The following is a 25,626-nucleotide window of genomic DNA, read 5'->3' on the forward strand; positions in this document are numbered from 1 at the left end:
TCATGAGAATAACATAACTATGTCATAATAAGTCAATCCAATTTCTGGTTTTTTTCTTCTTCTTTTCAAGGCTGATGATGAAACCCAGGGCCTTACACATATTAAGCAAATATGCAGCCACTGAGCTAAGTCTCTAACCCCTGATTTCTGCTTTTCTTTTTCACATTTTCTTTGGCATTATGCAAACAAATCAGGGTCCCTCAATAGCAGATTATGTCTAGTTGAGTTTTAAACCCAAAAGTACCTGCTTAATCAGATTAATCAGAATATGAGTAATACATGTGTGATACAAACCTTTTTTTTAAATTTTTTTAGAACTGTGCATTGAACCTAAGGGTACTTAATAATTGAACTATATCCCACCCCTTTTTATTTTGAGACAGAGTCTTGATAAGTTGCTGAGGACTTCTCTAAGTTGCTGGGGTTGACTTTGAACATGCTATCCCCCTTCCTCATCTTCCCCAGCAGCTGGGGTTACAGATATATACCACTGTGCCTGGCAATACAAATCATTTCTACATGTGTTATCATTTTAGAAGACAAGAACCATTGAAATAATTTGAAATACTGCTTGGAAATGAAGTTTGTGGTTTGAGAATGGGTACCACTTTCCATTTTCAGGTTTTTCATGACTCTTCAGATAAACTCTTTACTACTTTAAAAGTTATATTTGGGATTGTTAATGAACCATGGGAAATATGGTCATCTGCTAATCAGGATACAATGTAAATGAAATTAATAAAATATTGTTTTCTAATTTTAGCAGCTTAATGATCTATTTTGTAAAAAAATTGTATCAAATATAATGTCTTAACAAACATTTCACAAGTTGTGAGGGTCATAAGTTCATTAATGGTTTAGATATTTTAAGGTTGTAATAAAAATATCATCTGTGACAGAAATTTCTGGAGACCCAGCTAGAGGTAATATTCCACTACAATCAGGATATGAGAAGGTCCAGAGGATTATACCAAAGGCAAACTGCTCTTAACCACAAGATTTATGATTTTTTTTCCTGAAAGCTAGAAACATTAAATTCTTTAAAGTAGTTATTTTTTTAATGCAACTATAGAGTGCCTTATTCATTCTGATAGTGGTGGTGGGGGTAATCAAAAACAAATAGAAGTATAAAATAAAGACTCTCAAATAGATACAATGAACATGAGATTTCAGAACAAGAGCAAATATTGGGTCCAAATCACATCATTTTTTAATAGTTTGCAAGAGACTTTTGTATTTATTATTGTACTTAATTCTTATAATGTTTTGCTAGTATAATTATGTCACATCAACTTTGACTTGCTAGCTTCAAGGGTAACTGTGAGGCCAATGTGATAGAAGTGTCCCAATTTTGAGACTTTGAATGTTTGTATTTGCAACTCTTTTTGTTCATGAAGTTTATAGAATCAGAGATAAGTGGCACGAAGTAGATTGTGATTTTTTTTCCTTGAAACTTTTTGGAACACTGTTAACTCTTGTTTTGGCACTATCTAAGCATTTCACAGAAAAATAAAAGCATTCTCCCTTATCCTTCCCACGTCCTGCCCCTCTGCTCACCCTCTCCCTCCTTTGCTATAATTTCCCTTATTACTTTTCTGTTTCCACATCCTGTGTCAACACAAAGCTCTATATGATTTCCTAATTTCTTCATTTATAGCAGACATCTTTATCTTTGTACCTCCTCTGTGTGTTCTTTTAAATATATAAATATTGAAGGACTTTAAGTGTTGTTTAGAGGCCAACTGGTGACACCCATGCTTAGGTCTTTAGCAGTCCTGCACACAGGCTAACACATTCAGATGAAGAGCCATTCCATTTTACTCTTCATTTATACGAGCTGCTTATCAAATTCATGTTCTCATTTTCACCCTGGACAAGAGTATATTTCCAGATTTCTCTTGAAATTGTGTCCTTGTGACTGAGATTGAACTTTTCTTCAAGTACCCGGTTTCTGAAAAGGAAAGAAGATAGATCCCACTAGAGTCTGCAGGCTCAGTGCTGTGGTGTGTAAGGTGCACAAATACGATGGATGCATCACACAGGGCTCTTCTTCAGCATAAGAATGTGCAGAGGAGTGCAAGTGAGATGCAGTCCTCTGAGAATCAGTTAGAATACATGACCCAGTTTCAAAGGGTCCAATGGTACCCTGGGAAGCTTTGGGGGATTGTACCTTGTTCCTAGGGACTGTTTGACTTCAGCTACCTGAGATCTAGACAAAGGCCCAGATTAGACACAATGGCCAATAGAAATAGAGTAGAAAATTCAGGACCATCAACATGAAGGTTAACATAAAAGACGAAAATTGAAACGCAGAAGGGAAGAGTCAACATTCAAGGACAGCTTCTTATAGCATCAACCTGAGACTATCAACCACAGAAGAGCAGCAGAGGTGAGCCGTGGGAGACCATGGTCCTTCCTCTCTATCCTTGCCACAAAATTCTCCATTCATAGAATAAATAGCAACAGAGCCAGGCCTTCAGGCTTGAGGGAATGGGCAATGGTCTGTGGGTAAATGCTTATTAACAACTGGTTCTCTGTGGGGAGAAACGTGACTTGCAGCGACTGACCATTGCCTCGGTGTAAGTATTCCTATCAGGGTCAATTTCCAAAGGTTATCACAGAATTTGGATTGGGAAAGGATGTATGAAATAGACTCTTGTGAGCTGGCCCAAGCCAGTTTCATCAAATTAGGGGCAAAATCGAGAGTTCTGGATATTATCTGAGATTATAATGCTACAATGAAAAATCTTAAGAATTAGCAAAAATGAGAGTTTTATTCATTGAAAAGTGTTAACTTCAGATGGAGCAATTGTCAAGATTCCTGATAGATTCCCAGTAAGAATGAGCACAATTGGCAGCATTTATTGAAAAAATAAAATCTATTCTATGTTTATAACTTAATGAAAGGGATTTTTAATTAACCTGGTCATAGAAATCTTGAATTCATAATCAAACAAAGAAAGGAAATTCATCAAAAAGGGATCTCAGAGGAATTATAATCTTAAGAACTCAAGTTTTCAGAGTGGGGGCTTTCCATTCCATGGTTTAGTTTATTTCTCCTATTTTATTCATTTTGGTGCTATTATAAATATTCCATATTCTTAATTTTCTTTTCAGGTAGTTCATTGTTGTTGTACAGAAGGAACTGACTTTTATATAGTAATTTGGTATACTGCAACTTTACTGTATTCTTTAATTCCATCTGTGTGTGTGTGTGTGTGTGTGTGTGTGTGTGTGTGTGTGGTCCTTAGAGCTTTCTACTTACAAGATAATGTTATCTGCAGACTTGATTTTACTTCCTTATTTTTCTGGGTATTTTCCAAGAGCTGTAGGAGGGTAAAATCGGATTTGTTCACCTGATTTTTATACACACCCGGGTGTGTATAAACTTTCTGTTACATGAAACAAAGTCATGCAGCATGGTGCCTGTGGTTAACAATACTTCATGTCAATAGAGATTAAATAGAAAGAATAGAAAGTCTAGAAGTAAACCCACACATCTCAATAGATGCCCAGAACATACACTGGGGAAAGAACAGTCTCTTCAACAAAGAGTGCTGGGAAAACTGGACATTCATATGCAGAAGAATGAAATTGAACCCTTACTTCATACCACATATAAAAATTATTTCAGGGCTGGGATTGTGGCTCAGTGGCAGAGCGCATGCTTAGCATGGGCAGGACCTGGGTTCAATTCTCAGCACCACATAAAAATAAAGGCATTGTGTTGTATCCATCTACAAAAAAAAAAAAAAAAAAAAAAGATCCTCTCTCTCTCTCTCTCTCTCTCTCTCTCTCTCTCTCTCTCTCATTAAAAAAACTTAAAAAATTATTTCAAAGTGGATTATAGACTTAAATGTATGTAGGACACTACAAAACAGCTACAAGAAAACATGCAAGAAAATTTTCAGTATGGGTCCAGGAAATAATTTTTTGAATATGACTCTAAAAACACAGGCAAAAAGACTAAAATAGACAAAATGGATTTTGTCAAACTAGAAATCTTCTGCACAGTGAAGAAAACAATCAACAAAGTGAAGAGAAAGAAGAAAACCAAGTGTTTGAGAAGTGGTTAATATATAAAATGTATAAGGAATTCAACAACCCAATTGTGAGAAAACAACCCTATTAAGATTGGGCAAAGAACCCGAACACATATTTTCAAAAGAAGGCACACAAGTGGCCAATGGTTTTATAAAAAAGTACTCAACGTTGGTAATCATCAGGAATATACAAATTAAAACTATCATGAGATAACACCTCTGTCAGAAACACTGTTATCAAAAAAACAAAGATAAACAAGTGTTGGAGAGGGTATGGAGAAAAGGAATCCCTTGTATATGATTGGTGTAATGTAAATTAGTACATCCATTATGGAATTCAGTGTGAAGAGTCTTCAAAACATTAAAATAAAAGTAACTCCCATATGATTCCAAAAGGATTAAAAACAATATGTTGAAGGATATCTGCACTCTCATGTTCATTGCTGTATTATTCACAGTTGCAAAGATACTGAGTCCACTGAAGTATCCAATGGTGGATGAAGGAATTTAAAAAAGTTTTTAAAAGTGTGGCATACCCAAAACACACACTATAGAATATAATTCAGGCTTAACTTATGACAACATACATAAACGAGAAGGACATTATGCCAAGTGAAATATGCCAGGCACAGAAACACAAATATTGCATGATCTCCCTTGCAATTGAAATTTACAATGAGCTGATTAGAAGCAGAAGGTGAAATGGTTGCTAGGGGTTGGGAGAGGGGAGAGAAAATTGAGGGATGTTAGTCAGAAGGCACAAAATTTCCGTTAGTATGAATAAGTTCTGAAGAATTATTGTACAGCAGACTGACTCTAATGAATAATAATATGTTGTATACTTGAAATTGCTAAGAGAATAGGACTTAAATATTCTCACCACAAAATGAACAAAGTATCATTGAATCAATCATTTCAAAATGTCACATTTTACAACATGAGACACAGAATTTTTATTTGTTGATTATACTTGATAAAGAAGTGGGGGGAATTTTTAACAGGATATATTGTATGTTAAGTGTTCTTACAACAACAGAAAATGGAACAAAAGAAAACAAAAATCAAGGGCACAAGGACCTTTTTTGAAGTGATATTTATTACCTTGATTGTGTTGATGGCTTCATGGGTTTATGCTTGTATCCAGACTCTGCAAGTTGTATAAATTAAACAGGTACAGCTTTTACACAGCCATTCTACCACAGTACAGATGCTTTTTATTGACTAATGGCTGAAATACAGTCTTCTCTGCTGCTGTGGGTTCCTCCTCCTCTGGTGGCCTTGGTGTGTGACTGCACCCATAAACCCCTTGCATGCCTAGAATGGCAAGTCTAAAACCAGCACGTCATGGCTCTGTAAAAGGCTGGTTTATCACTAGAAAAAGGTAAGAAAAAGGCCTCCCCTGCCTCCTTTGGGGGAAAGAAACAAAGAAAAATTCCTTCAGTTTGGGATCTTCAGAAGAAAAAGAAAAAGCCATTTCTAAGGTTAGGCTCTTCACATAAAAACTAACAAGCAACAGGTACACATGGAATGAGGCCAGCCCAAGCGAAAGGATCTGGAGAGAAAGGAGCACAGCTCAGAGCACATGAGCTTCCCACTCAACACAAGCCCCCTTGGGGATGATGCCACAGACGTCACAAAACACCCACAGAAATGAATCACTCTGAAGGTTTAATAGCAGCGGAAAAATGGAACCACCCCAAAACTAGAAAAAAATACAAATAGAAACATCCTAAAAGAGACTTCAATATGAAAAAATGTAAATGTTTGATAAGATAAAGGAAAGAGTGAGACAAATAGACCAGAAGAGAAACACAGAAAATTCAGATTTTATTAAAAAAAATGAAGAATTTGCAATGATATTATAGCCACTGCACTTAAAAAATCAAGACTTAATGATCATGTGTCTAGATTAGACACAGAAGATTGTGCAATTGAAAGAAAGATATTGGGGAAATTATCCAGAAAATGACATAAAAAATAATCAAACAACAACAAATGAAAGGTACAGGGACATGTAGTATGGAATGAGAAGAAGTCCCACAGGGCAAAATCAGGAGGAGGACAGAGCATGCGATGAATAGCAGAGGGCAAACACTCCAGAGGTAGGTAGGATCGACACCCCAAAATTGCATCCTATCTTCATTTTTCACCTCTTTGTCTCCTATGGCAACAGCATTACCTGTTGAGAGCCACAGCCCAAGGGGCCCCAGCAAACTTCCAGCTGCCAGCAAACTTCCAGCCGCCAGCTGATGATTGGCTCACAGCGGCCCCAGCAACTTCTAGCTGCCAACTGATTGGCTCCTCTGCGGTGATGCTCATTGGGCTGTTTCCCCGCCCTTTCAGACCACGGAGCTGCTCATTGGGGGACTTTTTTTGGCTCCACCCACGCGACCCAGCCAATGGGCCTCAAGAGCAGGAGGAGTGGGGGAGGTAGAGAGGCTTGTGGGAAGCCGGTGGTGGCAGTTGGGCTCTGAGGGTTTTTCCTGAGGAGCTGTGTGGTGTGTGTGTGTGTTCTAAAAATAAAGTTCGTTTCTTTTGACAAGTGGCTCCTGAATTGTGCCCAGCCAGACTGCAGCAATTACCTACCATGGCTATAAACACTGTCTGTAGGATGGTGCCTCCAAAACGTTATATCCTTGACCCAGACTTCATTTTGAATTCCAGAGTTCACCATCCATCTGGTTAAATCCATTTATGTCTTTTACAGACATCCAAAAATCAACCCATGTTGAAAGCTGAATGTTATATTCTCTCTAAACCAATGTTTTCCAGATCAGCAAATCACCATCTCCATTCATCCCAATGCTGGAGATTTCTGGTATTCCTTTTTGAAACCCCTTCTCTCCTTTTCCCCAGATCTAATCCTCATCAAAGCCTGTCGGTTGAACCTCTAAAAAGCTCTGATACCATCACATCACTTCCCACCTCTCTTCATCTGGATTTTTGCAATAGTTTCCTGATTAATCTCTTCATTTTCACTCTTGTCCCCTTTCAATTGATTCACTAAACACTAGCAAATCAGGATCTAAAAAACCACAAATTGGATCATGTCCCTCTCAAGCTTAAAATTCTCCATTGCTTTCTCTGTCTTTGAAAAATCCTAAATTCTTTGCAGGGCTTTTGTAAACAGCAATGTCCCCCTTTTGAAAGATGTCCAAATGCTAATTTCCAGAACCCATGACTATCTTGTTTCACTCAATGAGGAGGAATTACAATTGCCAATGCTAAATTGCTAACCAGTTGACCTTAACATGTGAAGTAGCCTGGGTGGGCCAGGTGGATCCAAAACAATCACAAGGATCCTTCTAAGTCAGAGAGAAAGGCAGGAGAGAGTGACTCAGAGCACTACGATGGGGAAAGACTCAATCTTTGCATCATTGCTGGCTTTGAGGATGGTAAGATACTATGAGCCCAGAATGCAGGCAGAAGAATCGTTCTCTTTATTCCTTAAAGCTGGAATAGAACACAGTCCTGAAGGTCCTCCAACCACATGTAGCCCATTGAGACCCACTTTGGACTTGTGACCTGCAGAGCTGTAGGATTTATGTTATTTTAAGCCATAAGTTTATGATAATTTACGACAAAAATAAGAAACTATAGGAGGACTTACAGGCATCCACAGGACTTGGCCAGTGCTTCCCTCTTCAGTTCTTCCTGGGTACTTCTCCTGCCTATTGTGCTCTGGCCACCCTGGCCTTCTTTTGGGCCCTCAATGCTGAGCTCTTAGCCAGCTATAGAGCCTCCTCACCTCCCTTTCCTTCTTCCTGGGGTGTTACTTTACCTGGTGCCTTAGTTCATACCCTTCTGGAAGCAAACCCTGAGGTAAGTACTGAGTTCAAGTTGTTCACATGGGAGGTTGTCCTCAGAAACACAGGAAGAGAAGAGGAGGCTGAATCAAGGAAAAACACATTGCCAATAAGGGCTTCCAGCAAGCAGGTCACTGCTGTGGACAACAGACGCAGACGCCTGCTAGGAATCGCTGGGAGGCAGCATGGAAGAAACCTCTTTGGGATATCTCTGTATATGCAAGCATTTTAAGTACTTAATAATTATTAAGTGAATAGAGAATAAATTAATGACTGAGGTGTTGCATGAATGGTCCTCATCATGTGCTACATGGCATGTAACAAACTTCAATAAATTTTCTCTGCTTTGGTATATTTCCAAATTTGGTAAATCTGGGTTATCTTTTTCTTTTACATGCTATATAGCCTCAAAGAAACCACTGAAACCTTCTATTTCATCTCCTAATACCTTGATGATAAATAAATTCTTAATTTTCACTCCCAAGATAAGCAGAGGAGGTGGGGGAGCCATGGAAAACTTGAGAAGTTTTTCACTATACACAGAGAGGTGAGGAAATGGGCATATATACTAGTTTGGAGGGAGGAAGTACACATTTGATGGAAAAATTGTTGAATGATTATGATTTTGATATGTGACTATGCCTTACAACATTGACAAGAAATGAACTAAATCATTCTCACAATTTCATGATGCATTTCAAGCAATGGTTGCTTTTATTTTGTTTTTAAAATAGTGAATTTTTCTTACTGTGAAAAATTTGCCATTATCTTTCTACTCTGACTTATTTTTTATGCTTTATTTAAGCTTCTGGTCTCAAAAAAGCATTGACCTTTCTTGCCCCTTAAAAAGCAATTTCTTAAAGTTATACAGTGTTAAGATAGTCTGCTAAAAGCCTCAGAGATACTGCATGGCATGTGGCTTTTGCCAACAAAAATGTTCAAATAGCCAGGCACAGAGTCACATGCCTATAATCCCAGCGGCTAGGGAGGCTGAGGCAGAAGGATTGCAAGTTCAAAGCCAGCCTTAGCAACTTAGTGAGGCCCTAAGCAACTCATCAATACCCTGTCTCTAAATAAAATATAAAAAAGGGATGGGAATCTGGGACTGAGGCTAAGTGATTACACACCCCTGGGTTAAATCCCTGGTACTAAACAACAACAACAACAACAAAGTTCACATATTTAAGTGAACAACAAAGTTCACATATTTAAGTGAACAACAAAGTTCACATATTTAATTTGCTTTATGCATGCCAGCAGCTGTATCAAACACAATTATAGAAATGAAGATCCATTCATATTTTAATTCGTATATAACAGTTCTCTGGGAAAGGTAGAGTTAGAATTAACTGAATGGATTACATGGATAAACTCTCCCTCACACAGGAAGCACTGTTATTTGGGTCACTGCTGCCAACTGCAAGAGTGTATTGTACCTTTCAGATGTGCTGGGGTGAACAAAAAGCTGAAAGCTCCTCTATTGTTACATAAAAATTAGTTTATCTCATTAGTGCATCATATAACAGTGATCTGACTTTTGTGATGTGTTCATTAGAGAACAAAAACATCATGTCCTCAAACATACAGTCTTTGTGAAGAAAAGACAAAGCCAAACAGAGCACAACCCATTCAGAGAGATGACCTTGAGATGTTCAAGACATGGGGTGAATAGACGTCAGTTGGATTTTTGTCCACTATATTCCCAGTGGTAGAGTTGGAGCTAATCTTTTGTTTTCTCTCATATGTGGAGGCAAGAGAGAACAAAAGAAAAAAAGGGACCTCATGAAAATAGAAGAGAGACCAATATACCCTTAGAGTAGTGGGAGGTGATCCAGAGAAGAGAAAGGGTGGGGGAGGGAAACAGACTAAACCATGCTATCTGCATGTATGAATACATCACAATTAATCCCACTATTATGTATAATTTTAATATACTAATAAAAATTAATAAAATTTTAAAAATAATGACATCAGAGTGGGTAAGTTGTTTCTCTTCCCAGTGTCTACAGCAGACCAAAGATAATGAAGATTCATGTAGATCATCCTATTACTCATAGTTAAAGAGGATCCTCCTAGTTACTTTAAATATGAAAATAATATATTAGGTGTTTCTGTAAGAACTTCAGTTATTGAACCTCCAACATGCTTCAATTATTGATCACTACTTGACTTTAGTCAAGGAAACAGAAGATAGATTTCCAACTTTGAAAAACCACTAGAGGAGCCTAAATTGAAACAAAGACCTAAAAGACAAAGGAAAGAACACTTTGATCTCTGGGCTGATGACAAAGGCCAGGGTTCAAAGATGGAAATGTTCGTGAAAGTCAGGTGGTGAACTGGAGAGCCAGAGAGGTAGGGTATGTATAATTGTGTAGAGGTTCTACAAAGAACTAATGCGGACCACAGAAATCCTTTGATAAAATGACTCAAAATATAGTGATGCCTCCTGCCCATCAAGGTGGTGTTTCTACTGGAATTGAATAAGAATGGAGTAGAACAAGTAAGACTCATATCAAAGGAGAAAACAAGCTGTGGTATCAGAGGAAAGGATGGGGAAAAGGACAATTAGATCTCAGGAACCACAGAAATGTTTTGAAAAATATGATATTAACCCTCAGAAAGGTTGGAAGGAATGGAGAATTCTCAGCTCCAAATAAACGAGAAGACAGGCATACTTTTATTATGAACTTCTCCCTCTTTGGATGCACTTAGAAAAGTATATCCTTTCACTTTAATAAATTGATTTATTTAGCACATTCATTGAGTGCCCAGTATGTACCAGGTACCACACTGCAGTTCCCATAAAGATCAAGACAAAGTTCTTGGCCTCACGAAGCTTATATTTTAGAAGACTTTGTCAATCAACACATCAAGAAGTAATAATAAGAACTGTGAATAGAATAAATGGGATGAAAATGGAGATTGACCAGGGTGAGTTTATGGACTGTTAAATAAGCATTCAGCATCCAGGAAAAGCTCCTCTAAAAAGGTATTACTGGGAAGTCCAGAATGACAGAGAGTAGTCAACTTCAGGAAGCCCTGGAAAGGAATTCCATGCAGGAAACTAGCAAATACTCCAAAGGCCACTCCATTCATGAATCTTCTCATTAATTTATCTGTGGCATAAGTGTCTATCAAGACTACTGAATAGGGCTGGGGATGTGGCTCAAGCGGTAGTGTGCTCACCTGGCATGCGTGTGGCCTGGGTTCGATCCTCAGCACCACATACAAAAGAAAAAGATGTTGTGTGTCCGCCGAAAAACTAAAAAATAAATATTAAAAAAATTCTCTCTCTCTCTCTCTCAAAAAAAAAAAAAAAAAGACTACTGAATAGCAGACACCATCCTAGGTGGAATGGAATACATCCATAAACAAGATCTGCATGATCCTCACGCTCAGAGATAATGATCTAGAGGAAGTCTACAGAAGGGCCTGAATAGACACAAAAGCCTGAAACACCTGACCTTTATGCAGGACAATGTCTCTGGTTCTCAGGTAAAGAGATACCAGGAAATAACCTTAAAGTTAGGTCACTAGACAGTCTTATTTCACCACATCTTCCCTGTTTGCTAGCAATTAGAAGAACACATATTTCACATACTTAGAGTCACTAATACCTTCATATGTTCAGGCCACTTTGAGGGACAGCATTACTGGTCAGTGGAAATAACACCTACAATTCAAACAAGGGAACTACAGAATCAGTGTCAAAGTCCATACTTTCTAATGTCCCAGTCCCACTATTCCCCAAATTCACTTTCCCTGCATGACTTCCTGTCTTTAGGCAATGTGCTCACCAAGAGTCATACAGCAAAGAGAGAAGTGATACATAACCAGGATGCTGATACATAAAGCCACCAGAAATGTGAGGCCATCTCTGCTGGCAGGTGTAGCATTTCCAGTATACATAAGTAATATAATCATTATTAATGCTTTACATCTTGTATATAATTATATATAAATTTATAGATATTATGAATAATATTACATATTATATATAATCTTAGCTATCAGTCAAATTTTTTTTTAAATTAGTTAATGAAAGGATAATGATAAATATCCTTTGTCTTAAGGCATAGTGGTTGACATCAAGTGTCATTTCTCACTTTAGAAATCCCATTGGAAGAAGAGCAAGCTCATGTGGTCTAGGGTGGCAGATTTAATGCATAGAATGTGAACGTAGTGACAAAAAAGTGAAGGAAGCCAGCTGCATTCAGAAAATCCCCTGGAGAGAAAAGGACAGAGATGATTGGGATGATATTTCTTAAAAGTTGTGTGATATTTTAATTGAAAAAAAAAGGAGCCTTTGGACAGTGGTGGAAGTGACACAAGAGCTGGGCATGGTGTTCTAGGTTGGGGTTAAAAGGGAAAATTTTTTCTCTTAGTGTCTCCCTTCCTGAGAGAATAAACTATTTCTTTAATGCTTTCTGATCTTCATAAAGACATCAGACCACAGTAACCTTGTTTTAGTCCCTGCTATTTAAGCTCTGCAAGTCCTTTGAAACCAGCATCAAGGCTGGTTAAACTAAATGTCAGTCACTGCATCCAGGTGCCCCTGCTGTTCTTGGTCCCTTACCTCATTCTACTGGGACCCTTTGATTCCTGCTCAGAACAGGAAACAGAAATGTGTGGGGGTGGGGTGGGGCGCACTGTGAGTGTTAAAGAGAAGGCACTCTCACTTCCCCTTCTTCTGTTTACTACGGGCTTCTTTTAAACATAGTTCCCATCTGTTTCTTTTAGATGAATGCAAATTGTTTAGGAATGAAAGCTGTTCCTTTTACTGACATCTCTCTACCTGCATGTCCTCATTGTAAGCAGTTGTGAGCTATCAGATGTGGGCGGCAGGTGGTGACATAGTAGAAACAGGATTGAGCAGGAAGTTTTAAGACTTGGGTTTCTCATCACAACTCTGTCATGTGACTTAACACATCAGTTTGGATATATTCAATGGTTTAGTAAACATTCCTTGAACACCTATTGTGCATTAGGTGCTGAACCTCAGTTTTTTCATCTGGGTAATTACCAGGATTTTCTAGGATAGTTTTTATTGTCTCAATTATGTTAGAAGTCTACTAAAAAATAAAATATAAACTTGAAGAAATAAAGGCTCAAACTTAACATTTCTTTGTCTAGGGAGCTATTCAAGACATGAGGATATGTGTCAATAAATTATGGTTCAAGAAATACCAGGAGAGGGGATCCAACATGGCGGTGATAGGGGAGGCAGCGCTTTCAGTACCTCCTCAACAACGGGGTCAGAGAGACGCATGGATACGCTTAGATTCGACCTGCTGAGAAACTTCTAGCAAAATTCCACTAAAGAGAGACCGGCCGGGAATTGGTAGGATTTTTGGAGGTGACAGTTTGCGCTAGATGAGTGAATCTCCGCCACACAGCGCAGAGGTCCAGACCCGCCAGCTGCTGCCAGCGCGACTCGGCGACTGTCGGCTGCCTGCACACGGCCCCCACGTCAGGGCAGATAGCCTCCGAGGCGCAGCGCAGCAGGAGCGGTGCAGGGACTCTAGGAAGAGGTCTCTCGCCAAGCCTTCATGAAATAGCGAACCGGGAGCTGAAACCAACCAGAGACAGACCAGTCCCACCCCTCCCTTCGGTCACTCCAGCAAGGAGCCTGGGGCCCACCATAGCAGAGAGGTGACATCACCAGAGTTCCGCAGAATTCCTTCCCAGCGGAATCCACGTTAGCAGGTGTGTGACTCCCACCCCCTCCAGATACAAGCAGCCAGGAAACCTCGGGAATCTCTCCGGGGGCGTGTCTGTAGGGAAGCAGAGGGGATTCCAGATCCCCACCTCCCCTTAACACCAGCGGCGACACCCAAGATCTTAGCCGCCAGTTTCTGGGGGCGTGCCCACCAAAGGGGTCCGGAAAAATTAAACTGTTGGTTCCCAGATCACCCCACCACAGCACTGGGGCTTAGTAACATACTATAGAAATGATCCCTGAAAGTATAGTCTTAGCACTGGGGCTTAGATGAATGACAGAGAGGGTGTTCATCGTTCGGGATATAGGACACGCGGTTGGGGCTGCAAGTGTAATCAGATCCTTGGGGAACCGCCTCTGGTGAACAGGACCTGGCTGGCTGGCTGGGAGGAGGAACAGGGGGAGGGGCCAGATAAGTGAAAGGGCTCTGGACTAACAGGATTGAGAGACTCCCAGGAGCCACCGTACAGGGATTTCTGTCAGCACATAGAGGGCAGAAGCTCAGCTCAGAGGGCACAGCTCCGCCTATTGGAAGAGAAGATCATCGGAGAGCGGCCGAGGAGAGAACTTCATCGGTGCCAGCGGCAACGGAAACAGTTGGTCCCCTGGTAGGGAGGGTGAGTCACAGATACCCGAGTCTCTCTCACTTTGTCGTCAAGCCAGAGGGGAGGAGCGGGGCCGCCGCCCGCGCCCGCAAGGTAGGCAGACCTGCGACCAACCTGCAGATCAGGCCCAGCGGTCTGCAGGCGTGGTTGGAGGGGCAGGGCAGAGCCACCGCCTGCGCCGGCAAGGTAAGCAGACCTGCGACAGACTGGCTGATCAGGCCCAGCGGCCTGCCAGCGTGGTACACACATCACCCCAACTGGAGTAGGGGCAGAGCAGAGCCTTCGCCAGCGCCCAGATCAGGCCCAGCGGCCCGCCTGTGTGGTGGTCAAGTGACCCCAATTGGAGTGGGGGCGGAGCGGAACTGACACCCGTGCCCGCAAGGTGGGCAGACCGGCGACCAACCTGCAGATCAGGCCTAGCGGTCCCCGGGCGTGGTAGGAGGGGCAGGGCAGAGCCTTCGCCCCACCTGCAAGGTAGGCAGACCTGCGACAGAACGGCGGATCAGGCCCAGCGGCCTGCCAGCGTGGTAGACACCTCACACCAATTGGAGGAGGGGCAGAGCAGAGCCCCCGCCCGCACCTGCAAGGGAGACTTTTCAACTATACAAGAGCAATATAAATATATAGGGGGGGAAAAATTTCAAAAACACAACAGTTTCACCAAGAAAAAAGAAACGCAAGCAGTATGAAAAGACAAGGAAAGAAAGGACTACAAGCAATGCAGGTCAACTCAACTTTAGAAGAGGTAACAGCTGCAGCAGATGGAATGTCAGATAAAGAATTCAGGATATATATGCTTCAGATGATCTGGAGTATCAAGGAAGACATTAGACACCAAAATCAGACAATGAAAGATCACTTCGACAAGGAATTACACAAACAAATCCAGGAAGCAAAGGGTCAACTATACAGGGAGATAGAGGTTATAAAAAACAAACAAACAGAAATCCTAGAAATGCAGGAAGCAATAAACCAACTTAAAAACTCAATGGAGAATACTACCATCAGAGTAGAACACTTAGAAGATAGAACATCAGACAATGAAGACAAAGTATTTCAACTTGAAAAGAACATAGACAGCTCAGCAAGACTGTTAAGAAACCATGAGCAGAACATCCAAGAAATACGGGATAACATTAAGAGACCAAACTTAAGAGTCATTGGAATACAGGAAGGTATAGAACTCCATACCAAAGGAATGAGCAATTTATTCAATGAAATAATACGAGAAAACTTCCCAGACTTGAAGAATGAGACAGAATCCCAAATTCTAGAAGCCTACAGGACGCCGAATGTGCAAAATTATAAGAGATCCACACCTAGACACATTATAATGAAGATGCCCAACATACAGAATAAGGAGAGAATTTTAAAAGCTACAAGAGAAAGGAAGCAGATTACATTTAGGGGCAAGCCAATCAGGATAACAGCTGATCTTTCAACACAGACTCTGAAAGCTAGAAGATCCTGGAATAACATATTTCAAACACTGAAAGAAAATGGGTTCCAACCAAGAATTGTGTATCCAGCGAAAATAAGCTTCAGGATGGAAGATGAAATTAAAACCTTCCACGACAAACAAAAGTTAAAAGAATATGCAGATAGAAAACCATCTCTTCAAAACATCCTCGGCAAAACATTACAGGAAGAGGAAATGGAAAATAACAATGAAAACCAACAGTGGGAGGTAGGACAGTAAAGGGGGGGAGGGAATAATCAAAGAGGAAAACAAACCATGTTTAGTAACATAAATAAACAAATATTGCTGGAACAACAACCCATATCTCAATAATAACCCTAAATGTTAATGGCTTAAACTCACCAATTAAGAGACACAGGCTAGTAGAATGGATCACAAAACAAGACCCAACAATATGCTGCCTACAGGAGACGCATTTGATAGGAAAAGACATACATAGGCTGAAGGTGAAAGGTTGGGAAAAATCATATCACTCATATGGACTTCGGAAACAAGCAGGAGTGTCCATACTCATATCAAATAAAATAGATTTCAAGCCAAAGTTAATCAAAAGAGATAAAGAGGGACACTACATACTGCTTAAGGGAACCATACACCAACAAGACATAACAATCATAAATATTTATGCCCCAAACAATGGTGCAGCTATGTTCGTCAAACAAACTCTTCTCAAGTTCAAGAGTCTAATAGACCACCATACCATAATCATGGGAGACTTCAACACACCTCTCTTGCCACTGGACAGATCTTCCAAACAAAAGTTGAATAAGGAAACTATAGAACTCAATAACACTATTAATAACCTAGACCTAATTGACATATATAGAGTATACCACCCAACATCAAGCAGTTACACTTTTTTCTCAGCAGCACATGGATCCTTCTCAAAAATAGATCATATATTATGTCACAGGGCAACTCTTAGACAATATAAAGGAGTAGAGATAATACCATGCATCTTATCTGATCATAATGGAATGAAACTGAAAATCAACGATAAAAGAAGGAAGGAAAAAGCATACATCACTTGGAGAATGAACAATAGGTTACTGAATGATCAATGGGTTATAGAAGACATCAAGGAGGAAATTAAAAAATTCTTAGAGATTAATGAAAACACAGACACAACATATCAGAATCTATGGGACACATTGAAAGCAGTTCTAAGAGGAAAATTCATTGCTTGGAGTTCATTCCTTAAAAAAAGAAAAAACCAACAAATAAATGATCTCATACTTCATCTCAAAATCCTACAAAAAGAAGAGCAAAACAACAGCAAAAGAAGTAGAAGGCAAGAAATAATGAAAATCAGAGCTGAAATTAATGAAATCGAAACAAAAGAAACAATTGAAAAAATTGACAAAACTAAAAGTTGGTTCTTTGAACAAATAAACAAAATTGACAGACCCTTAGCCATGCTAGCGAAGAGAAGAAGAGAGAGAACTCAAATTACTAGCATACGGGATGAAAAAGGCAATATCACAACAGACACTTCAGAAATACAGAAGATAATCAAAAATTATTTTGAATCCTTATACTCCAATAAATTAGAAGATAGTGAAGGCATCGATAAATTTCTTAAGTCATATGATCTGCCCAGATTGAGTCAGGAGGATATAGACAACCTAAACAGACCAATATCAATCGAGGAAATAGAAGAAACCATCAAAAGACTACCAACTAAGAAAAGCCCAGGACCGGATGGGTATACAGCAGAATTTTACAAAACCTTTAAAGAGGAACTAATACCAATACTTTTCAAGCTACTTCAGGAAATAGACAAAGAGGGAGAACTTCCAAATTCATTCTACGAGGCCAACATCACCCTGATACCTAAACCAGACAAAGACACTTCAAAGAAAGAAAACTTCAGACCAATATCTCTAATGAACCTAGATGCAAAAATCCTCAATAAAATTCTGGCGAATCGGATACAAAAACATATCAAAAAAATTGTGCACCATGATCAAGTAGGATTCATCCCTGGGATGCAAGGCTGGTTCAATATACGGAAATCAATAAATGTTATTCACCACATCAATAGACTTAAAAATAAGAACCATATGATCATCTCGATAGATGCGGAAAAAGCATTCAACAAAGTACAGCATCCCTTTATGTTCAAAACTCTAGAAAAACTAGGGATAACAGGAACATACCTCAATATTGTAAAAGCAATCTATGCTAAGCCTCAGGCTAGCATCATTCTGAATGGAGAAAAATTGAAGGCATTCCCTCTAAAATCTGGAACAAGACAGGGATGCCCTCTTTCACCACTTCTGTTCAACATAGTCCTCGAAACACTGGCCAGAGCAATTAGACAGACAAAAGAAATTAAAGGCATAAAAATAGGAAAAGAAGAACTTAAATTATCACTATTTGCAGATGATATGATTCTATACCTAGCAGACCCAAAAGGGTTTACAAAGAAACTATTAGAGCTAATTAATGAATTCAGCAAAGTGGCAGGATATAAAATCAACATGCATAAATCAAAGGCATTCCTGTATATCAGTGACAAATCCTCTGAAATGGAAATGAGGACAACCACTCCATTCATAATATCTTCAAAAAAAATAAAATACTTGGGAATCAACCTAACAAAAGAGGTGAAAGACTTATACAATGAAAACTACAGAATCCTCAAGAGAGAAATAGAAGAAGATCTTAGAAGATGGAAAAATATACCCTGTTCATGGATAGGCAGAACTAACATCATCAAAATGGCGATATTACCAAAAGTTCTCTATAGGTTTAATGCAATGCCAATCAAAATCCCAATGGCATTTCTTGTAGAAATAGAGAAAGCAATCATGAAATTCATATGGAAAAATAAAAGACCCAGAATAGCAAAAACAATGCTAAGCAGGAAGTGTAAATCAGGCGGTATAGCGATACCAGACTTCAAACTATACTACAGAGCAATAGTAACAAAAACAGCATGGTACTGGTACCAAAACAGGCGGGTGGACAAATGGTACAGAATAGAGGACACAGAAACCAATCCACAAAACTACAACTACCTTATATTTGATAAAGGGGCTAAAAGCATGCAATGGAGGAAGGATAGCATCTTCAACAAATGGTGCTGGGAAAACTGGAAATCCATATGCAACAAAATGAAACTGAATCCCTTCCTCTCGCCATGCACAAAAGTTAATTCAAAATGGATCAAGGAGCTTGATATCAAATCAGAGACACGCCATCTGATAGAAGAAAAAGTTGGCTATGATCTACATACTGTGGGGTCGGGCTCCAAATTCCTCAATAGGACACCCATAGCACGAAAGTTAAACTAGAATCAACAAATGGGACTTACTCAAACTAAAAAGTTTTTTCTCAGCAAAAGAAACAATAAGAGAGGTAAATAGAGAGCCTACATCCTGGGAACAAATCTTTACTCCTCACACTTCAGATAGAGCCCTAATATCCAGAGTATACAAAGAACTCAAAAAATTAGACAATAAGAGAACAAACAACCCAATCAACAAATGGGCCAAGGACCTGAACAGACACTTCTCAGAGGAGGACATACAATCAATCAACAAGTACATGAAAAAATGCTCACCATCTCTAGCAGTCAGAGAAATGCAAATCAAAACCACCCTAAGATACCATCTCACTCCAGTAAGATTGGCAGCCATTATGAAGTCAAACAACAACAAGTGCTGGCGAGGATGTGGGGAAAAGGGTCCACTTGTACATTGCTGGTGGGACTGCAAATTGGTGCAGCCAATTTGGAAAGCAGTATGGAGATTTCTTGGAAAGCTGGGAATGGAGCCACCATTTGACCCAGCTATTCCCCTTCTTGGTCTATTCCCTAAAGACCTAAAAAGAGCATGCTACAGGGACACTGCTACATCGATGTTCATAGCAGCTCAATTCACAATAGCAAGACTGTGGAACCAACCTAGATGCCCTTCAATGGATGAATGGATTAAAAAAATGTGGCATTTATACACAATGGAGTATTACTCTGCATTAAAAAATGACAAAATCATAGAATTTGCAGGGAAATGGATGGCACTAGAGCAGACTATGCTAAGTGAAGCTAGCCAATCCCTAAAAAACAAATGCTAAATGTCTTCTTTGATATAAGGAGAGTAACTAAGAACAGAGTAGGAACGAAGAGCATGAGAAGAAGATTAACATTAAACAGAGATGAGAGGTGGGAGGGAAAGGGAGAGAAAAGGGAAATTGCATGGAAATGGAAGGGGACCCTCAGGGTTATACAAAAGAACATACAAGAGGAAATGAGGGGAAAGGGAAAAATAATACAAGGGGGAGAAATGAATGTCAGTAGAGGGGGCAGAGAGAGAAGAGGGGAGGGGAGGGGAGGGGGGATAGTAGAGGATAGGAAAGGTAGCAGAACACGACAGTCACTAGTATGGCAATATGTAAATCAATGGATGTGTAATTGATGTGATTCTGCAATCTGTATATGGGCTAAAAATGGGAGTTCATAACCCACTTGAAGCAAAGTGTGAAAGATGATATATCAAGAACTATGTAATGTTTTGAACAACCAACAATAAAAAAAAAGAAATACCAGGAAAGAGTTTTTCTCTGGGTAGGAGCAATAATAACCTGACAACAAAACAATATTTCACCCCTTAATGACAGCCAGGGTGTGGCACAGAGTGCTGGACTTAATAAATAGGAAAGCTCAACCCCTCTAATAGAGGGAACATCTTGTGACAGATTGCCTAACCAACTGAATTCACATAGGGTGTTATTATGTTCTCTTCACTTTGAGCCCCAAATTTAACTCAGGTCTCAACCTAGATACAAAACTCCCTGACTAGAAGAATGCAGACCCAGTATGTGTCACAGAACTGGACAGTCTACTAGATGTATATATTGCAGTATTCAATAATCATGTGAGGCTTTGTAGGTGCCCAATGCAACCTTTAGCTAATGTGTTGCCATTATAGAATGGTTTATGGGAATAATCAACTAGATCAGCCCACCTGTGGTTGCCATATCAAAAAGATGAAGGGGGTAGGAAGAGAAAGAGGAGGAGGAAGAGAAACCAGTCTGGAGATACTGATGAATGAGAAATTTTTAAGATCAATATTCTAGGTGTATATTTAAAAGTTTTAAGGATGTGTACTTGTGTCTTCTCTGCTCTCTTGTTGGGAGAAATACTCTAGTAATGTGTCTAGGTTTCTTTTAGGTTTGACTCTAACACCTACTTTCAGGTAGGTTGATCATTTACTATCTTTGGGCCTCAGTTGGGTCATCTAAAGATGAAGGTTGGACTACATCCAAGATTTTTAATCTGATGCAATTGCATTTTTAGTTTTTTTTTTTAATGAGAATTGTAAAATAGTATACTAATAGAATTTCATTGCTGGGGTTGCTTTGAAGTATAAATTAGATGACACATGGAAAGTTATCCTTGGCATATAGGAATTTCTGGACACATGAAGACCACTAGATCTGTTTGCTTCTCCCCCAACATCTGTAGCATTATTCCATGTTTCCACTCACATTCTTAATCAATGCTTTAAGCTTTAATTCAAGTTTAGTGAGAAATCCAATACCTACCACAAAACATATTTGGGGGCTGTTGGTCAGGGGAGTGGCAGAAGCCCCTGATCATTTCTCATTAAGTTTCAGATTCCACTGGATTCTCAATGTCTGTTCTGCACATCTGCCTCTGCCACTGCTTCTGTGTGAGCTTGTGAATTTGCCTCAAGATGGGTACTGCACCCCATGCCCTCACTCCATTCCTTTCCTTCCCTGAGTTCCATCAATGCATAACAATGGAGCTGTTTCTCATTGAAGGTTTGGGCTAATGGATGAAAATGGAGGGAAATTACTGCACATAATAGCACAGCATGGCAATAATTTAAAATGGAATATTAAACAAAATGAGTCTAAAATCCACAGTCTTTCTCTTCCTCTATGAATGTCTCTTAATTTCTGATTCCTCCTGGTGTTATCTTCTTAGGACTTTCTCTCTCCCTCACTTCCCTGGCTTTCAATGCCCCCCATCCCAATTCCAAACATTTCTTATGAATATGAATTTCATTTTCTACCCACTATCCAAATTGAGTTCTGGTACTGTGCCATCTATCTAATGCAAAACACAGGGAGAAACTTTTAAATGATCACTCCTCCTTCAACATGATCACATTTTCAGGCCGAGTTCTCATCCGTGAAGACAGTTTAGGAAAGAAGAAATACAAAATTATACAGATGGTATAAATTCTCACCCTGCTTAGTGGGAGCTACTCTGTCATATGCATTTCTTTTCTCCTTCCCAGTATGAACATTTTTATTATACTTTTCACCTATTGCAGTATTTAAAACAGATGAACAGTGTGATAACTTTCTGAAGAAAAGGATGGAGATTCTGAAACCCCACATACTGCCCCTCTCAGGCTAACTCCACGTGCTCCATGCTGTCCTGATCAACATGACAAAATCACCAATCTTAAAACTATATGCAGAAGGATTATTTTTAAAAATTTTTCCAATTTCTCAGGGACGAATAATATTATAAAATACAAATGAATTACCAGAAAATAAAATCAAAAGCAAAGACACAAACTCAATCTCCTGAGCTTATTTTCAAATGACATGCAATAGATAATATGACCGTACACAATTGCTATATACATATCTAGAGGTGTGCTTTTTATTTTTCTACCTATCTTGATAAACATGAGTTAATGGACAGTTCATGGGACCAGATGTTTTTGAAGTTTATACCCAGGTCTTAAAAAGGTAACATTCTCCTGCAAAATCTTATCACTGCAGGTTTGATGTGTGAACGGTGCCACAGTAGGTGTGAAGAGCATGCAAGTCCATTTTAAAGGAAATTCATTTGTGAAGCATCTTTTCAGCCTGCAAAGTCTTGTCTGAGTTTGCTCCAGCTCCTAGCATGGGGGTGTCACAATGATGTGTGCAACAGCCCTTTGAAATATGCTGGAGGACATCATCTCACTTCTTATGACAACTTTTTTTTTTTAATTCTCTCAGAGCACACTGGGTTTAATTTTTCTAGACCCTGAGGCAAGGACTTTGTAAAACTTAAGAATAGCTGGATTTGTTTTTGTGAAATTGGTTTTTTTATTTTTTTAAGTTTAGTTTATTTTTCAAAAATAATTTTGAAAGTTACCACAGAGTATGAAAAACAGACAGTAAACACTATGACTACTTCTAGTGTGTAGTCTCTCCCTCATAAATAAATGATTTGTAAAAACTTAGAAAAAAAAGTCCTCAGTCTTGAGAGTTTTGGCATTTAAGGGACCTTGGAGAGCTTTGTTCTTCTGTGTAAGTGTTTACATCTGTTTGTGTGGACAGTGAGGTGGGAGGTGTTGGATAGAGGACTAAGACTTTTGGGGTATTAATTGGTGTTAATTGAGCAGTGAGTTTATAGAGACTTTTCCTGGGATACTATCTCGACTTTTAACTTGACCTCTTTCTTATCCTTCCATTTCTACTCCCAAATCCAGTAGTAGAAGAGTTGGAGGAAACAAGAGAGAGATCTGGTTCAATTAAAATTAACAAGAGCCTCTACACATTTTAGTCATTAGGTCCCTCTCTCACTCTTTAAATTTGCTTCAAATTCAGTTTCAACATATAGCTTGGGGTTCCATCCTTAAAGTGGATGTGGAGTAGCTTCTTCTTCACTTTTCTATAAATTTTTCAGAGTTGAGATGATTTTATCCTTCATTAGACTTCTTTACCTTAACTCAGAAACATAAATTGGGTCTTTTCCTTGTGACTTGTGCTTTTTAATACTATTCCAGAGAATCCCTGAGAAGTAGATCAGGTTCAAGAAAAAGCCCACTTCCCCAGGATTTTCATTCTTGAAGTTCATCAGGTCTGGGAAAAAAAAACTCAGAAATTTTAAATATGGGTCAAGACTTGGTATATAGATTTCAGTTGTTCTTTTACTACTCTTGTCATCATCCCAAGTGATCCACGACTCTCTAAACATGGCTCTTCAAATTAAAACCCTGTATTCCTCCCTCAGACTGAAGGGTCTGTTCTGTGGCCATCCACTGGGCACTTGATGCTGTGATAGGCATTGAAAATACAACTTAGTCTAATGTAAAGGCTCCTCCTTCTAGAATCTCACAGAGCTCCATCTGCTTGTTGATTATAGCAATTCAAGTTCGTATCCATGTCTGCAAAACACCCAAAAATTTTACTTGCGATTTTTGTCTGTTTTTACGAGGGACTTTAAAAGGCCAGAAGTTAAAATCATGGAATCTCATCTTAGACTAGTTTCTTGTGTCCTACTTACTAGATAGGTTGGACCTTCACAGTACTCTGTTCTAATAAATCACAGCACTTGTGCTCATTAATAATTTATCTCTTTAGCTTCTTTAGTGGGATAGAGCTTTCTGAAGACAGGATGTCTCAGCAATTGTTGGGTTTTCAAAACCTAGAACATTTTCTGTTACGATGTAGGATCTATAATTGTTTATTGAATTGTTGGATGAACAAAGAAAAGAAAGGAAAAGCTCTGCTTACTTTTCTTTTAAATTCATCATGGTTAAGTTGCCATTGAAAAACAGAATATTTATAAAGTTTATCTCTCTACGCAGTCCCCCAATTCCCAGAAGTTTCATACTGATTTATTAATATGAGAAATGAGAGATTTTGAGACTAGAATCTCACCTTTACTATGGGGTTCTTGGCCTTGAGTATATGATAACAGCCTTGTGGCTGAGACAACGTGGATACAATATTAATATAAGGCCAGTTAGCCTTCCATTCCCACTCCACCCCACTGAGACAGTTTCCTCTTCAATTGAGACCCTGAATATGTGGGGTCCCACCCTCTAGCCCTATGTATGTCGGCCTGGGAAAATGAAAGTCATTTTGAGTCACAGTATCTATCAGAAAAATGAGATAACGATACTTTTCTCATAGAACTATTTGAGTAGTATTAGAAAATAAACATTTACATTTTAAAAGAGTTTATTTGACCAAGGAGTAATTCATGAATCTGTATCACCAGACCACAAGTAGTACGGGACTCCATTGAGGAGACCTAACGTGAAAAATTTTACAAGGTATTCTCAGAAACCAGACAGAGAATATAGTTGTTTCCCACATGTTTGTGTGGTATATGTTCTAAGACCATCAGCAGGTGCTTGAAAGCACAGATAGTACTGAATCCTACAAAAACTGGTTTTTTTTCCTCTAATACTACCTCTGGCAAAGTTTAATTTACACATCAGTCACAGTAAGAGTTTAACAACAATAACTAGAAATAAAGTAGAACGATTATTGACAATGCATTGTCATAAAAGTTATGTGAATGTGATCTCTCCATCTCTTTCCCAAAATATTTATGTTCCTTTCCTTGTGCTGTTGTGAGAAGATAAAATGTTGGCATTATGAGATGCAGTGAAGTAAATGATACAGGCATCATGACCTCAGTGTAAGATTGCTTTTTTTCCCTTATTAAATCCCTCAAAAGAGGCACTTTCTGGCCCTCTCTGGTATATATGAATTGCCAGCATAATTACTTCTATGTTTTGGGCTTGAACACAAGAACTATGAAACCAGAACAGTTTTTTTTTTTTTTGATAACGGTGATGACTACTAAGTAACTAACGGGCAGGCAGTGCATCTAGCACAGATACACTGGAAAAAGGGATAATGTACTTGCCAGGCAAGATGGAGCTGGATGAAACAAGATTTCAACATGCTACTCAGAATGATGTGCAACTTCAAACACAAAGTATTTATTTCTAACATTTTCCATTTAATATTTTCAGATCCTGGTTGACCATGTTCTGAAAATATAAAGAACAAGAAAATATAGAAAATATATGTAGAAAGAGAATTTTTTAATATTTATTTTTTAGGTTTTTTTTCGGTGGACACAACATCTTTCTTTGTATGTGGTGCTGAGGATGGAACCCCGGCCGCACGCATGCCAGGTGAGTGCGCTACCACTTGAGCCACATCCCCAGCCCTTAGAGAATATAGAGAACAGAAA

At 39.1% G+C, this 25,626-nt stretch overlaps 1 pseudogene; it reads right to left on the reverse strand.

Annotated features, from left to right (window-relative positions):
* Positions 1–13,718: 13,718 nt before the first annotated feature.
* LOC139705944 (small nucleolar RNA U3) lies at positions 13,719–13,823 on the reverse strand (annotated as a pseudogene).
* Between the last annotated feature and the right edge of the window lie 11,803 nt (positions 13,824–25,626).

The sequence above is a fragment of the Marmota flaviventris genome, chromosome 5, assembly GCF_047511675.1.
Source record: "Marmota flaviventris isolate mMarFla1 chromosome 5, mMarFla1.hap1, whole genome shotgun sequence".
NCBI lineage: Eukaryota > Metazoa > Chordata > Mammalia > Rodentia > Sciuridae > Marmota > Marmota flaviventris.